At 42.1% G+C, this 13,833-nt stretch overlaps 1 protein-coding gene across 4 annotated transcripts in view; it reads left to right on the forward strand.

Moving 5' to 3' along the window:
• Positions 1-10,495: 10,495 nt before the first annotated feature.
• Positions 10,496-13,833, forward strand: part of Gng12 (G protein subunit gamma 12) — a 123,013-nt gene continuing 119,675 nt past the window's right edge. Inside the window, exon 1 of one of the 4 annotated variants that reach the window (XM_047565534.1) lies at positions 10,496-10,520. The gene's annotated coding sequence lies outside the window, so the exon portion shown is untranslated. Of the gene's footprint in view, positions 10,521-10,746; positions 10,845-10,876; positions 10,920-13,833 lie in introns of those variants that run through there. The other 3 variants (XM_047565519.1, XM_047565520.1, XM_047565527.1) reach the window with 3 other exon arrangements.

Here is a 13,833-nt window from a genome sequence, read left to right on the forward strand (position 1 = left end):
CTTGGTGGAGAGTAGACACTGTGTTCTTCTGAAATTAAAAGGCTGTAGGTAAGTTCAGTGCAATTGTAATTGTAAAATTAGAAAATACTGCACAAGAGTGGGGTCATTAACAGCTGTGAACTCAGTACTGCATGTACATAGCAAAACGCCATAGAAAATCCCTTTCCAACTTTAGTTTGTTTTAAAAGTTGTTTTATTATAATAAAATCTCAGATGATTTTGTTTGTTTGGGGGGAATGAAAAAGAGGCATGATAAGAGGTGCCTTGTAGAAAGAGCAAGTCCATCTCACCTAGAGCAAATTGGGAGACTAGATCTGTCATCTAGAAACGTTTTTAATTGTGTACTTCATTAGTAAGGATGTGAAGCATATAATCCCAATATATGTGCCTTTATTTCTAAATTGCATATCAGAACTATTGTACTAACCAAAGGAAAATTAATAAATAAATAAATGCAGTTTTGTTTTCTAACATGTTTACCTGCACCCTGGTGAATCACTTTGGAGATTCAATAAAAAACGCCAGTGGAAACACCTTTGCAATTATCAAGTGTAATTTTTAAGAACACTGTTCAATTGTTAAGTTCATCTGAGGACACTAAATATTTAAGGATATCACTGTAGACTGTCCCTAGATTTCTTCTAAGGAAGGAAAAATAGGCAAGCTTTTGGAGAACTGAAGAGCTGAACAGAGGGCCCAGAGTTACTAGTTCAAGAAAAGTCTCTATTGTGAGACATAATTAATATCTGTAAAGGACTTGGAGCCAATCATATTAAGAGGCAGCGTCAAAAGCAAGATTCATTATTACTGCCAGGTTCCTGAATTCCAGGTAGACTCCAAAAATGTGACCTAATCTGTCAATATCTTTGGCAGATTTACAGACTAGTTTGAGCCAGTATTGCCACCCCTCAAGGTCCTCACACTGAAAATGAATCTAATTTGACCTACATCCTTCTCGTTTCAGAATAGGAATAGAATAGGAGTCTCTCTCTCAGGAGAGTCTCTGCAGTTTCCTTGATCTGCATTCAAGACTTCCCTTTATCTGGTCCTGGTCTGACTTTCATTCATTCATTCAATATTGAATGAGCACTACTGTGTATCAGGCAATATGACAGGTGATGGGGAGACAAGAGTGAGCAAACAGACATAGGAATTGCCCTGGTGGAGCTTATAGTCGAATGGGAGAAGCCAGACAGTGATATTAAATAATGATAAGTGGAAAAGAAGAATGAATGATTTAGAGTGATGTGGGAACTTCTGCTCTTAGTGGAGTTGGAGAAAATAAAGCGGGTTTCTCCTTCTACCTGAAACAAACAAGTAAACAAAAAGTGGTTAAAATATATGAAATAACAGTTTTCAAAAAAATTTACCTCAAATTATGAAAGCACAGCAATCCCTGAGATATGGAAAACAAGTGAGGTGGATCCAGCAAACTCCACTGAGGGAGTTTCCAGGCCATAGCATAGAGAGGGAATTCAGGAAAAGGGTAGTGGACTTGAGTTGGAGAGATGTCTTAACCAGCTTTCCACTGCTGTGACCAAAATACCTAGGAAAAACAACCTGAAAGAGGAAAGATTTATTTTGTCTCATAATTTCAGAGGTTTCAGGGCATGTGGTGAGGCAGAAGGGCTTGGCAGAGCAAAGCTGTTTATGGCAGCTAGGAAGCAGGGTGGGGCCAGGGACAAGAAACAGTCTTCAAGGGCACACCCCCAAAGTACCACTCCCTTCAACCAGATTCTACCTCCTACAGTTTCCCCCACCTCCCAATAGTCCATTCATCTATACATATGTTAATGGATAGTCCACCAATGAGATCAGAAACCTCACGATCCAGTCACTTCCCAAAAGACCACCTCTGAACATTTCTGCATTGGGGACCAAGTCTTCATTGCGTGAGTCTTTGAGGGATATTCCAGATCCAAACTATAAGAGGAAATAAAGATGAAAGTAGAGATCAAAATGACTAGAATTACCAGGAAAGAGAATCAGAAAGAAGGAAGTTGTGCAGAAGGAGAACCCAGAGACTAAAAGCTCCCCTTGAATATGAGGATGAATATGAAGAATGAAGATGAGCTCATGCAGATTTAGTTACCTGGTTGTATGTAGCTGAGTTTCACCAACTAGAACAAACCTCAAGGTGGTGCATGAACTCCAGAATAGTATTCCCTACCAACTACCCAACACTGGAGAAAAAGCTGTTTGCAAGAATTAGAAGTAACAGTGCCTATTGCTCACATAGGACCAGGAAGAGTGCCTTTTCTTAGCCGCCAGTCTGGAAAATCTCAAGATTTATTGAGCACTGGGTAGGCACACAGGTCTTATTTCTACAGAAGAAAAATTAGCCCTAGAGTGACAGCCATTCCAATCTTGCCAAATAAATCTTAAAAGCAAGATCCAAAAGGATTCATGTTTCCAATTAACTTAACTATCTTCCAGAAAAAGCTCAAGGGTTGTTTTTTTTTTTTTTATATAGAAATACCCAGCACAATTCATCAGAGACCTCCATAAGTAGATCCATGCCCAAATTGGAATGGGACCATAGATGATGATTTAACATAAGATATTCAACTTTCCCTAGTAATCCAGGACCTAGAAGGAAAAACAATAATAGGGGGGTTTAAACAGGAGAGGAATGTGGTTAGAACATTCTTTAAACTAATGCACCTTTATTACCTTCAAAATTTTAATGTGGTATACACTCTCAGGATAGTCTCAAGACAGAAACAATCCATATTTTTATTTTTAAATATTGAGCCAGGCATGGTGGCACACACGGATAATCTCAGTTACTTAGGAAGCCAAGGCAAGAGGATTGCAACTTCAAGACCAGCAGTCTGAGCAACTTAGCAAGACCCTGTCCCCCACACAAAAGGGTCTCAGGGAGTGGTGCCTGGTGATGTAGCTCAGAGGTTGAGTAGTTGCCTAGCATGTGTGAGCTCCTGAGTTCAACCCCCAGTATCACAAAAAACAAAGCAAAACTTGAGATAACTGAGAAATATAAAAAATAATCCCAAAATGTCAGTACTCATGTAATACTGAAATATTAAAAAGAAAAAAGAACTTTAATCACATTTTCTGAAATTCTCCTATACTCAAAAAAAAAAGTATTTTAGATATTTTGGGAACTGTGTCAATGGGAGTCACAGAGATTGGAGGCTTGGTACTTTCCATCTCACCAAAATCCAAAGCAAAATGAAATGAACAATCTGTTATCAGAGCATCAGAACAAATACTTTCCATTCCCATTGCTACTTACTAACCAGTCCACATAGTTGACTACATGAGTCAAAATCCAATAGAACAGACTATAGATGAACCAATAATCTAATCATTATCTCACAGGCTGCTTTCCTTTCTGACACAGCAAGGGCCTATATTTTCTACAGGGAAGATCTGAAGTGAGTGGTTGATGAAGAGAATGTTTCTATTGATACATTTAATTACTTAGCATCCGAATACATTTTAAATCAGGGCCAATATCCAGCTTTTATGGTTGAGTTCTGGAAATGAGCAAGGACCTGGCATTGTTCAGACTGGCATCAGTTACGCTTCCTCTTGTGGTTTCTGCAAGTAGGGAGCTTTGCTGCTGGGAACCACTGACCGTGAAGGAGAAAAATCCCTGAACCTACTCTGTGCATTTGGAGGCTAGATGGATTGCATGAGAAGGATGAGCTGGAGGAATGGGGAGAAAGAAGATATGCTCTATCCAATTCACAGTCTTTCCTCTGGGGCCTGACACGTTCCCTCCGCTTCCCTGGCTTGGTGTCCTTCGGATCTGCGTCTATTCTTTAAGCCCTCATCCTTCTCCCAGGATAATTATGTTCCCTACTTCTTCAATCATTCTACCTTGGACAAATCCAAACCAGAAAGAGAGGAGAACCTCAATCCTCCCTCTGGTTCTCTTTCAAGTGAAACGGTATCTGAGAGCAAACTCTATCTCATTAGAAGAATGAGACAGTAAGGAAGAGCAGGAGAAAGGAAAGAAGGAGGAAAACAATAGGTTGGGAAGGAGCAGGAGGGGAAGGAGACTACTATAGGCCCTAATGACCAAAATACTGGTATTTTCACTATGTTATTATAATCCCTACCCAGAACTGGAAGGTACTTTAAAATATACAGACCATATTTAAAAAAAAATAGAAATTGAGATACACCGAAATCTGAAGAACTGGAGAAACCTAAGTTGCAATTTGCCATACTTAAAATGTTTCCTAGTTCAATTGTCTACACAGGGATTGCTACACTTTTCCCCTAAAGAAATAAATATTATATGTTAGGTTTTATAAGCCGTAACTCTGTCACAGCTATTCAACCCTACAATTGTATGTTTGTTTGTTTGTTTTTGCTGGGGATTGAACCCAGGGCCTTGCGCCTCAACCCTACCATTGTAAAGCAAAAGCACCCATAGATAATTAGGCAAATGAATGATGTGGCTATGTTCCAGTAAAACTTCACTTATAAAAATAGTGGTCCTCTGACCTTCAGGTCATAGTTCCCCAACTCCTGGTCTATCCAATTCCTTTTTTTCTTCATTGTATAATATTAAAAATAATACATTTAAAACATAAAAATTATGTGATTCATAGAAAAGCTACATGCTCACTGTTAAAAAAAATTTGATGCACTATAAAAAATATAGGTTACCTGAAATCTCACCACTCCAAGAAAGTCACTTTTAATATATTGCTAATTATCATTGCAGATATATTCATAAAGAAATTTGTGTGTGCCTGTGTGTGTTTTTTAAAGCACGAATTGGAAATTCTTTACATGCTGTTCTATAACCTGCTTTCTATGCTTAAAAATACATTCAGGGTATGTTTTCGTGTGAATATATTTAGATCCATATTTTTTTCACGGAGTACTATGGATGGAGTTACCATATCTTCTGTGTTGGGGATTTAGGCTAGTTTCCCAGACCCTCTACACCTCTACTTTTTTTAACTGACTATTGGTTGAACTCTTCTAATGGTGGATATTGGCTAACTCTTGAGCCCATGCATTTATTTGACCTCTACATAGCAGTAGCTGGGGACTTCTGATTTGCATATGGATGGGGTGTAGCTTGGTAATGAACCAGAAAACTCATACTGAGTTAGTAATCAACTACCTTGAGTCAATGCCTCCTTTTTGAGTCACTCCCACCCAGGGCTTTGATGACTTCCACCCATCTGAAGATGGAACTGTGTTAAATTGCCTTCTGATCTGTAGCCACAGTTTTGGTCAAAGTTCCTGCCTGTGGCAATACATGTTTCAACAGATTTCCTGGGGATTTCCAAGACTATGGGTGCTTCTCCCTGACCTGACTTCTACATGGGAATATGGCAGCCTCTGACTGAGCAGAAAAACCAGTTTGTGAAACACTTGCCCAGATATCCTACTCAGAAAAAGGTAGCTCTCCATAACTTCCAGGGCAGGTTCAGGCAGAGCATGGTCATATGCAACAGGACAAGTAAAATATGTGGGGAGCAAAGTTGCTACCCCATACAAATCGTTCTAAAGTCTGTGGATTCCTGGTCACCCAGAGACTGACTGGTTTGCCTCGCTGTTTTATTTATTTATTTATTTATTTATTTTTTATTTTTATTTTTTTATTTCTTACTGATACTTTGGTTAGGGTATTGTTATTGAATATTGAATAAAAGTTCACAGTAGATTCATTCATGAATTGCAATTAATTTTAAAATTTGGCTGCCCTGAGATGTTAGATCATTTTTCTTGCTTGCTTTGTGAGCGATTGTGTAATGAAAAAGTCACTTAATTTTTAAATTTAATTTTCATAGAATCGGGACTTTAGAAACTATTCTCTTACAATCCCTTCATTTAAAGACAAGCAGAGATGCAGTGAGGCCAAGTGATTGTCCCAGATTCACCAGTTTTGTTTGCTAATGGCAAAGACAGGATTTAATCCCCAAAACCTCATCTTATGAGGCACAAATTTCCCTTCATTCCACTGCCACTTCTTCATAAGGCATCTGATTAATTCATTTGTTTATTTCAAGTGAAGGGAAGAGTGGAAAATATAGAGCAAGAACATACAAAGGAAAGGAAAAAGTGTAAAAAAAAAATGTCTGGAGAAGAAAAGTAGGAAATTAAATAAGCATATAAAATCAGGAAGGGAAAGTACAACTAATAATTGCCCCAGTGCTAACAGGGAAGACCAAGTTCAGGTCCTCCGACATTGAGCTGTGTATTCCTATTGTGATTGACTAGGAATCAAATGAGATCCAAAAGATAACCAGCATGTAGTGTATGCTGTAGAGCTTCTCTCAGATCCCTGATCAGGGCTGCCCTAGCTATTCCCCAACTGCTGGAAGTCCTGGCCTCTAAGCACTCCCAGTTGTCCATCACTGGGTACTGCCCTGGGGAACTTCTTTGCCAAAGGTTTACCACTTCCTGGCAAGGTAGGATATGGAAATGCAAAGGTCCAACTCGTTGGACTCAATTTGAACAAACTGAAGAGTGACCATGCTTCAGTCCCCCACTGGGCTGCAGGCCCAGCTGAGGTTTCAGTTGTCCCCACATTACGAGGCAGTTTCTCCTTCCACAAAGTCTGCCACCCTCACTTCCTTACATGTGTGTTTTTTAACCACTCACCAATAAACCTTCACAAATTGCATGTTTCCAGGGAACTCAATTGTAAAATACTACCCAGATTCACACTCCTATTGCTGTCAGAATTGGACTGAAACTCAGGTTTTGTGACACTGAGGTGGTCATTAACCTAGACCATTCTCAATTACTATACTTCTGTGACCAAATCTGTTTATGTACATCTTGGCATAACTCATTCTCCTACAAGGTGGGCCTCTCACGGTGTGGGATGAAGGCCAACAGTGTGTTTACACAGATGATTTTTGGTAGTAACTGGCTAGGCTTGTTTTTACTTTAATAGTGATTATTTTAGCTTGGGATTCCCCAGAAGCAAACCTTGAGATGAGGACCCAAGTGAAAATGATTTATTAGAATCCAAGCCGGCTTCACTGATGTGTGACCTGCAGAGACACACACATACCCATGCAGTCATATAGAGCCCTATGCTTGGTTTAATATATGGCTGCTGCCATTTTGAAATTCTCAATTATTTTGTGGACATTTTTCATTATGTATTAGGCCCCTCCAATTCATGTTGCAGGTCCTGATTAGGATGTATTACAAGGGAAAATTGGTATGGGAGTAAGAAGTACAACTGAAGAGTAAGAAGCTGAGGAAGGAGGTGATATGAAAGTCCCATAGAGGAAAAGAGGAATTTGGCCTCATCACATAGTGAAGGACCTCTGTAGACAGTGTTGGTCCAACTGGGAAAGGTCCAAATTAGTTGCAAAAGAGTTGGAGTATTTTTACCTCCACACTACCCTGTCATTGGTTAAAGGCTAGGTGAGAGGATGGAGGAAGTTAATTACCAACCATTTCCAGTTGTTCTGTGTGCAGGTAAAACAAATGGTATAGCTGAATGTGGTATGCTGACCAGAAGACACAGGTGCTAGTAGGCAGGAAACACACCCGGAACCAATGTGCATGAAGTTGGAAAAGGATCACAGGGGATATCACCATCACTAGCAGCTATAGCTGGAGTTAATCATGTACTTCAACATGAACTAGAGCACTTGATTATCAAACTCATGATATTGTGGGTAGAATTGCTAACGGCACATGTAATATATGTAAGAAGTAACAAAAGTGATTCAATTAAAAAATGTAAATAAAAAGTAGGAGATACAGTGATATGAGGATGAAATGTGAGTCACTGAAGTTTGGCAAACAATAGCAGAGAAAGAACACTGGATCCAAGGCCATAAGTAAAAGTACAAAATGTAGAGCTAGGTGCCCTGGGTTTGAATCCTAGCTCTGCCACTTTCGGATTGTTTGACTTAACTTTCCTGTGCCTACCTGCTGGGGGTTGTTAGGGTGATTAAACAATTTAATACATGTAAAGCTCTTAAAGCAACATCTGCCATGCAGGAAGTGCTGGTTAAATGTTAGCTCTGACTATTCTTGTCTTTCAACTAATTTTATCAGGGATTTTCCAACTATCTGAAGTGCAATTGTTCCTCAAAGCCCATAGGAGAATGGTTCCAGAACCACCTTCCCACCTGTTATGGTTTAGATGTGGTATCCCCCAAAAGCTCACATGTGAGACAAAGCAAGAAGGTTCAGAGGAGAAATGATTGGGTTGTGGAGTCTTAACCCAGTCAATGATTTAATCCTCTGATAGGGATTAACTGAGTGATAACTGAGTGGTAGGGTGTGACTGGTAGGAATTAGGGTGTGGCTTTGGGGTATATATTTGTATGTGGCCAGTGGAGTCTCTGCTTCCTGATGATATAAGCCGTTTTCCTCTGCCACACTCTTCCACCATGATGTTCTGCCTTACCTCAAGCCTTGAGGAATGGAGCTGGCCTTCTAGGGACCTCTGAAACTGTGAGCCCTCAAATAATCTCTTCCTCCTCTACAGTTGTGCTGGTCAGGTCATTTAGTCACTGCAGAGAAAAAAGCTGACTAAAACCATCACCACCACATCCTGTGGATACCAAAATCTGAGGACAACAAAGTATCAAATAAAATGACGTAGTATTTGCATATAACCTATGCATATCCTGTATACTTTAATCATCACTAGATTACTTATAATACCTAAAACAATGCAAATGCTACATTAATAGCTATTATACTATATTGTAAAGGGAGTAATGACAAGAAAAAAGTCTGTACTTACTTTTCAGTACTGACTTAATTTTTTCTCAGATAGTTTCAATCTTCAGTGGGCTGAATCTGAGAATTAGAACCTGCAGATGCAGGGAGGGTCAACTGTATTTTATTTTCAAGTTGTTGAAGGCTGATACTTTCATACAAGATAAATATAAAATGAATGAGAAAAGTGAAATAAACCAACATACAAAATAAATGTTTCATCAGGCATAACTGCTATATAGAAGTGTCTACATGTTCAGCTTCAATTTCTGCTCCCTTTCCATGACAAATGAGTAACAGTTTATAGACTCTTGCTAGTCTATGAGCATACTTTGAATAGCACTGAACTAGAAAATCTTCAATAAGCCACTTAGCTCTGGCACCTCACCTTCCAGATTTTTAAAGAGAATAACGAAAGAAGAATAAAATTAGGTACATGAAAGCACTTAATAAACTCTATAGTGCCCCGGAAAGGGAAATTTGTGGTAGGGCCATAGGAGTCAATTCTGTTGTCAGGACATTCTGTTTAGGATGTATCCTTCAAATTGCCAGTATCTGAATCAGTCAAGTGTTTCCTAATGTACAGAGCAGGAAATAAAGGGCTTCTCTGGCAGGCTACGACTTCCACCTGAACAACCATGCCATTCACAGGTTGCTAAGACCACACTACTGGAAGAAGGCATCAGCTACAGCAGGGAGAGGAAATGTATGGTTGTCCCTTCTGTACCCTACCCAAATGATTTCACAAAAACTGATACTTGAGTAGTGGTCAAGAGGAAAGCAGGAGTGAAGAGAAAGTCACTAGAGCAGTTCTTGGAGCCTACCTTCCCTGGGGCCCACTTCTCATCGGCTGGTGAAACTGAACACTTACATCCTTCACCAATGCATCACTCCAAGAATGGACTCTGCCCACACTGGTTCTAAGTGACCCATTTTGACCTCACCTTCTCTTTTATCCACCCTGTCAAACAAGAAAGCAGATACCTAGGAATACTCTAGAAGTCTACTGAGTAGTAATGTTGTAAATTTCTGTACATCCACCTTCTTTATTCTGTCAGGATTCAGAAACTTAATTTTATTTGTAAATACTGGAGACTGAACCCAAGAGTGCTCTACCACTGAGCTACATCTTCAGTACTTTTATTTTGAGGCTGGGTCTAGAGCCGGCAATCCTCCTACCTCAGCCTCCCGAATTGGAATTACATGCATAATTACATGCTCCACTTGCTTGGGGGCTCCAAGTTTTTTTGAAAGTAAGCCTTCTGTCAGATTGTTATCTCCCCATCACCTTCAGCACCATACTGGGAATGAAGCAGGTGCTCAATACTATTTTTGAAAAGCGGTAAGAATACTATGAAGTCTGTGGAAGCCAAAGTGGCTCTTCAATCTACCCAACCCCGAATCCATCCAGAAAAGGCCAACCAAATCCAATTAATTCATTACGCAGAACTCTGCCAAATTCTGGGCATTCGGAAACACAAATTTCATGCGGTTTCGGGGAGGTGGAGGGAAACCTCATGATGGGTGGATGAACTTCAAATTTAACAATCTGGTCATACCTCCGCTTCTGGGAAACAAAATCTCTCCGTGGCCCCGGGGCCCTTTAAATGTTACTGTGGCTGCTTTCCTCAGAAATTTCTGGAGCAGAGCCTAACTTTTGTGTAGGGGTTTGGCAGCGCTCATCTTCGCAGCCCAGGGGACCGCTGGCATAAGGGCTGGAGAGGCGTTCGCACGCGAAGGAAACTTGCAAGGAGTCAGAGCGGCCAGCGTTGGGCCGGTGGCGAAGTGAGGGCCCCGGAATCTAACTCAGGTCCTCGGGGGAAATTCGGGTAAGTGGGGATGGCCAGGGGCGCCGGCACTGGCGAGCTTCGCCCGCTCGCGGCGTCTCCCCTCAGCCGGCCGGACCCGACGCGCGCAGGGCGGCCCAAGCGCAGCACTGCGCGGGCGTCCGGGCGGAGGGAGGGCGGGGAGCGGGGGAAGGAGTCCCGGCCGCCGCCCCGCCCGTCGGGCCGTCCGCCCCGCCCACCCCGAGCGAGGCGGAGCCGGCGCCCAGAGGAGCGGGAGGAGGAGAGGTCGCAGCCGTCTCCAGGAGCCCTTAGAGACCGAGTCCCCGGCGGCGGCGGCGGCGGCGGGGCCAGCGCACCGGCAGGCGAGTGAGCACTGGGCGGCGGGCGCGGGTGCCCAGTCGGTCCCCGCGGGGTCAGGGGCGCAGCGCGGGGCAGCGGCCCGTGAGTTCGGGTGCTGGGAAGCGAGATGGAGGGAGGGAACGGAGGAAGGAAGGAAGGAAGGAAGGAGGGAAGAGTGTCCCGGAGGGCGGGGACTGGGTCGGGGCACTGGGCGCCAGAGAAGGGGGTGGAGGAGGGAGGGCAAGGGACACCGAGACCCAAAGCCAGGCGGCGCGCGCCCTCGACGGGCGGCGGCCGGAGCGCGCGGGGAACAGGGGTCTCAGGGGCTGGGGCCGCGGCCCGCGGGCTTGGGGGAGAGGGAGGAAAGGTCCCCCCTCTGTCTCGCTTCCTTCCTGGCCCCCATCGCGCGCCCCGTGCGGGTCGCGGAGGCCCCCACTGTCCCCGCCGTGCTGGTGGTGGGGCCGGGCTGTGCAGGGGGCTGGAGTCTGGGGGCCACGGACACGCCACGCCCCTCTTCCCTACTTTCTTCCTTCCTTTCCTGCGACAGTCTGGCTGGAGTGCAGCCTCGGCACCCGCTAAGCGTTTGGGGGTCTAGCGGGTAAATAGCGGGTCACCGGAGAAGAGAACCCAGGTGACACGCCCCGCAGGGGACCCGGAGCAGTGACCCCGAGGCTGCCCTTTTACAGACTGTATTCGTAGGTGGTAAGGGGGAGGTCAAAGTTCAGGCTGGAGTCTTGAGTGATTTTTTTTTTTTTTTTTTTAAGTATTGCACGGACACTTACTTCGTAGATCAGGGTGACTTCTTTTCATTTTAATTAGGCACATCATCAAAACTAATTTTGAAACGCTGTCACTAGCGTCTCCGGACACTTAGTTGTCCCTTGCCTTGTGTATTCGTAAACTTCACTTAAACCATTCATAAGTTCCGAAAGGGAAGGGTGATTCTCGTTGAACTCACGCGGTGGAGTGAAACTTTGGACAACTGGAAATCTGAGTGAGGGATCTGAAGAGGCCTGTCATCGTGTGGTCATCCTGTGCGGGCGTGGCTGTATACAAACAAGGGGACCGAGAAGGAATGGCCAAACCCCGGAGTTAGAAGGCAGGTCCCCTGCGCCCACGTGCCAGCGCACGTTAAATGGCTGCACCGAGTGGAAACAAACGGGAATTTATTAGACCTTGTGGAGTTGAACAAACTCCACATGATTAGCTTCCTTTCCATCAGTTATTTCCTCTCCCCACTGCTGTCTTTGCGGACACTGTTTATATTTCCTGGGGCGGTTGTAGCTTCGCCTGAATAGATTGTCTATAATGAATCTTTTGGATGTTGTCAGAGGCAGGGTCTGTGTCTGTGTGTTCTCTATGTTAAAAGCAGAGTTTGGCCTTGTTTTTAAAGTGCTAGTCACCACGTTGCACCATTGCTGCTGCTTCTCGGTTCTCGATGTAAATTATCACAGGATCCCGGCCCTCCCCCAGCAGAACCAGGAAGGCAGGCAGCGCTAGGATGACGGGATTGAATTTTACTATTGCCAAAACAATCACTTTCAAGTAAGGAGCTAGGTTTTTTTTTTTTTTTTTTTTTTTTTTTTTTTTAAGCCAGACTATGTATATTAGCAAGACCCTTTTCCAATAAACAAACTTGTGGTTCACACACACAATTTCTAAAGGTAATCAAACATTGTAGAGACTTAATGACAAGAGGACTTTTGGATCAAATGTTCTGTCCCTTCACCTTCCTTAACAGTTAACCAGCACCATAAAGCTCTGGTTTAAGTCCAGAAAAAATACAGAACAGTCTAGTGTGTCTTTAGGCCTTATAAACAACGCATTTCTGTTTAGCTCAAGTAATTTACTAGGTAAGGGGCTCTGGCATGATGCATGTCACTTAGATTTGTATAGAAATATATAAAAATGTGAATCTGTGTTTCACAAGAGACTAAAAAATGTATATAAAAAAATTCTGTGTAGAAAGTCCCAATCTTATTTGAAAGACTAGCTCTCCAACAGTTAGATTTGTGGTCTTGGGTTTGTGTTGTCACTTGTTAGAGAACATAGGTATTTGTCAATTTGTGAGAGCAAAGGCCTTCATGGTTAAAATTTTTGAGGAAATAGTTAGCTAATACCAATTTAGATTTTTTATATTAAATACCTTTCATGTCTAGCAGTAATAAAAAAAAATCAGGTTTAGAATTATGTCATTTGCTGTGTTAGATTTTTATTAGGTGGATTTGTTTCTTTGTCTTTTGTTTTATTTCAGCTTAAGCCGAACCTACAAAGGTAAGTTGTGGAAGCCATATAAATTTTTCTGATTCCTAATTTTGAAGATAAGCAGTTCAACAGAGGTTTGGGGTGTGGGCTTTGATGTCAGACAGACTTGGATAAGAATATTAGTTATTTAACATTTTTTAGTCTAATTTGTAAAATAGGGATAATAATGGCCTCTATCTCTAGAATTTTAATAAGTGTATGAACCTATTTTCAGAAAACACTTTGTACCTAACCTACAGTAAATGTTCAAAATTTTAGATGTCTTACTAATCTAGCTTCATCAGCAAGCTGATGGATAAATTATAAGATGGCAGCCTGAATCTTCCAGAAATACTAGATAGAGCAATTTTAAATTCTAAAGAAGGTACCTGTTGTGTTTGTGTTCAAGTATGTGTATATGTTTGTCATGTTTCTACCACAGCAGTATGAATAATTATTATTGAATGATTAATAATTTTAATATGCTTTTAGAGCTGCAGTTACGGTTGCATGGTATTTTTAGGGCCAGTCAGAAACATTTCATTAATTATCTTTCAAATTTAAAAGGACTGTTTATTTCAAATATTTGTGTTTATTAGCCTTTGGCAGGAAATTAAACCAGGAACAGAAGTATTTGTCTTTAAGCAAGTATGATTTTTAATTTAAGTGTGAAAAAATGTGATCTAAAGGTATCCGGTTATTTGCTTTTGCGTGTACTAATGTGCAAGGCCAACAGATAAGCCACTAGAAGTGTTAGGACTGATTGTGAGCA

This window comes from Sciurus carolinensis, chromosome 1 (genome assembly GCF_902686445.1).
Source record: "Sciurus carolinensis chromosome 1, mSciCar1.2, whole genome shotgun sequence".
Classification (NCBI taxonomy): Eukaryota; Metazoa; Chordata; class Mammalia; order Rodentia; family Sciuridae; genus Sciurus; species Sciurus carolinensis.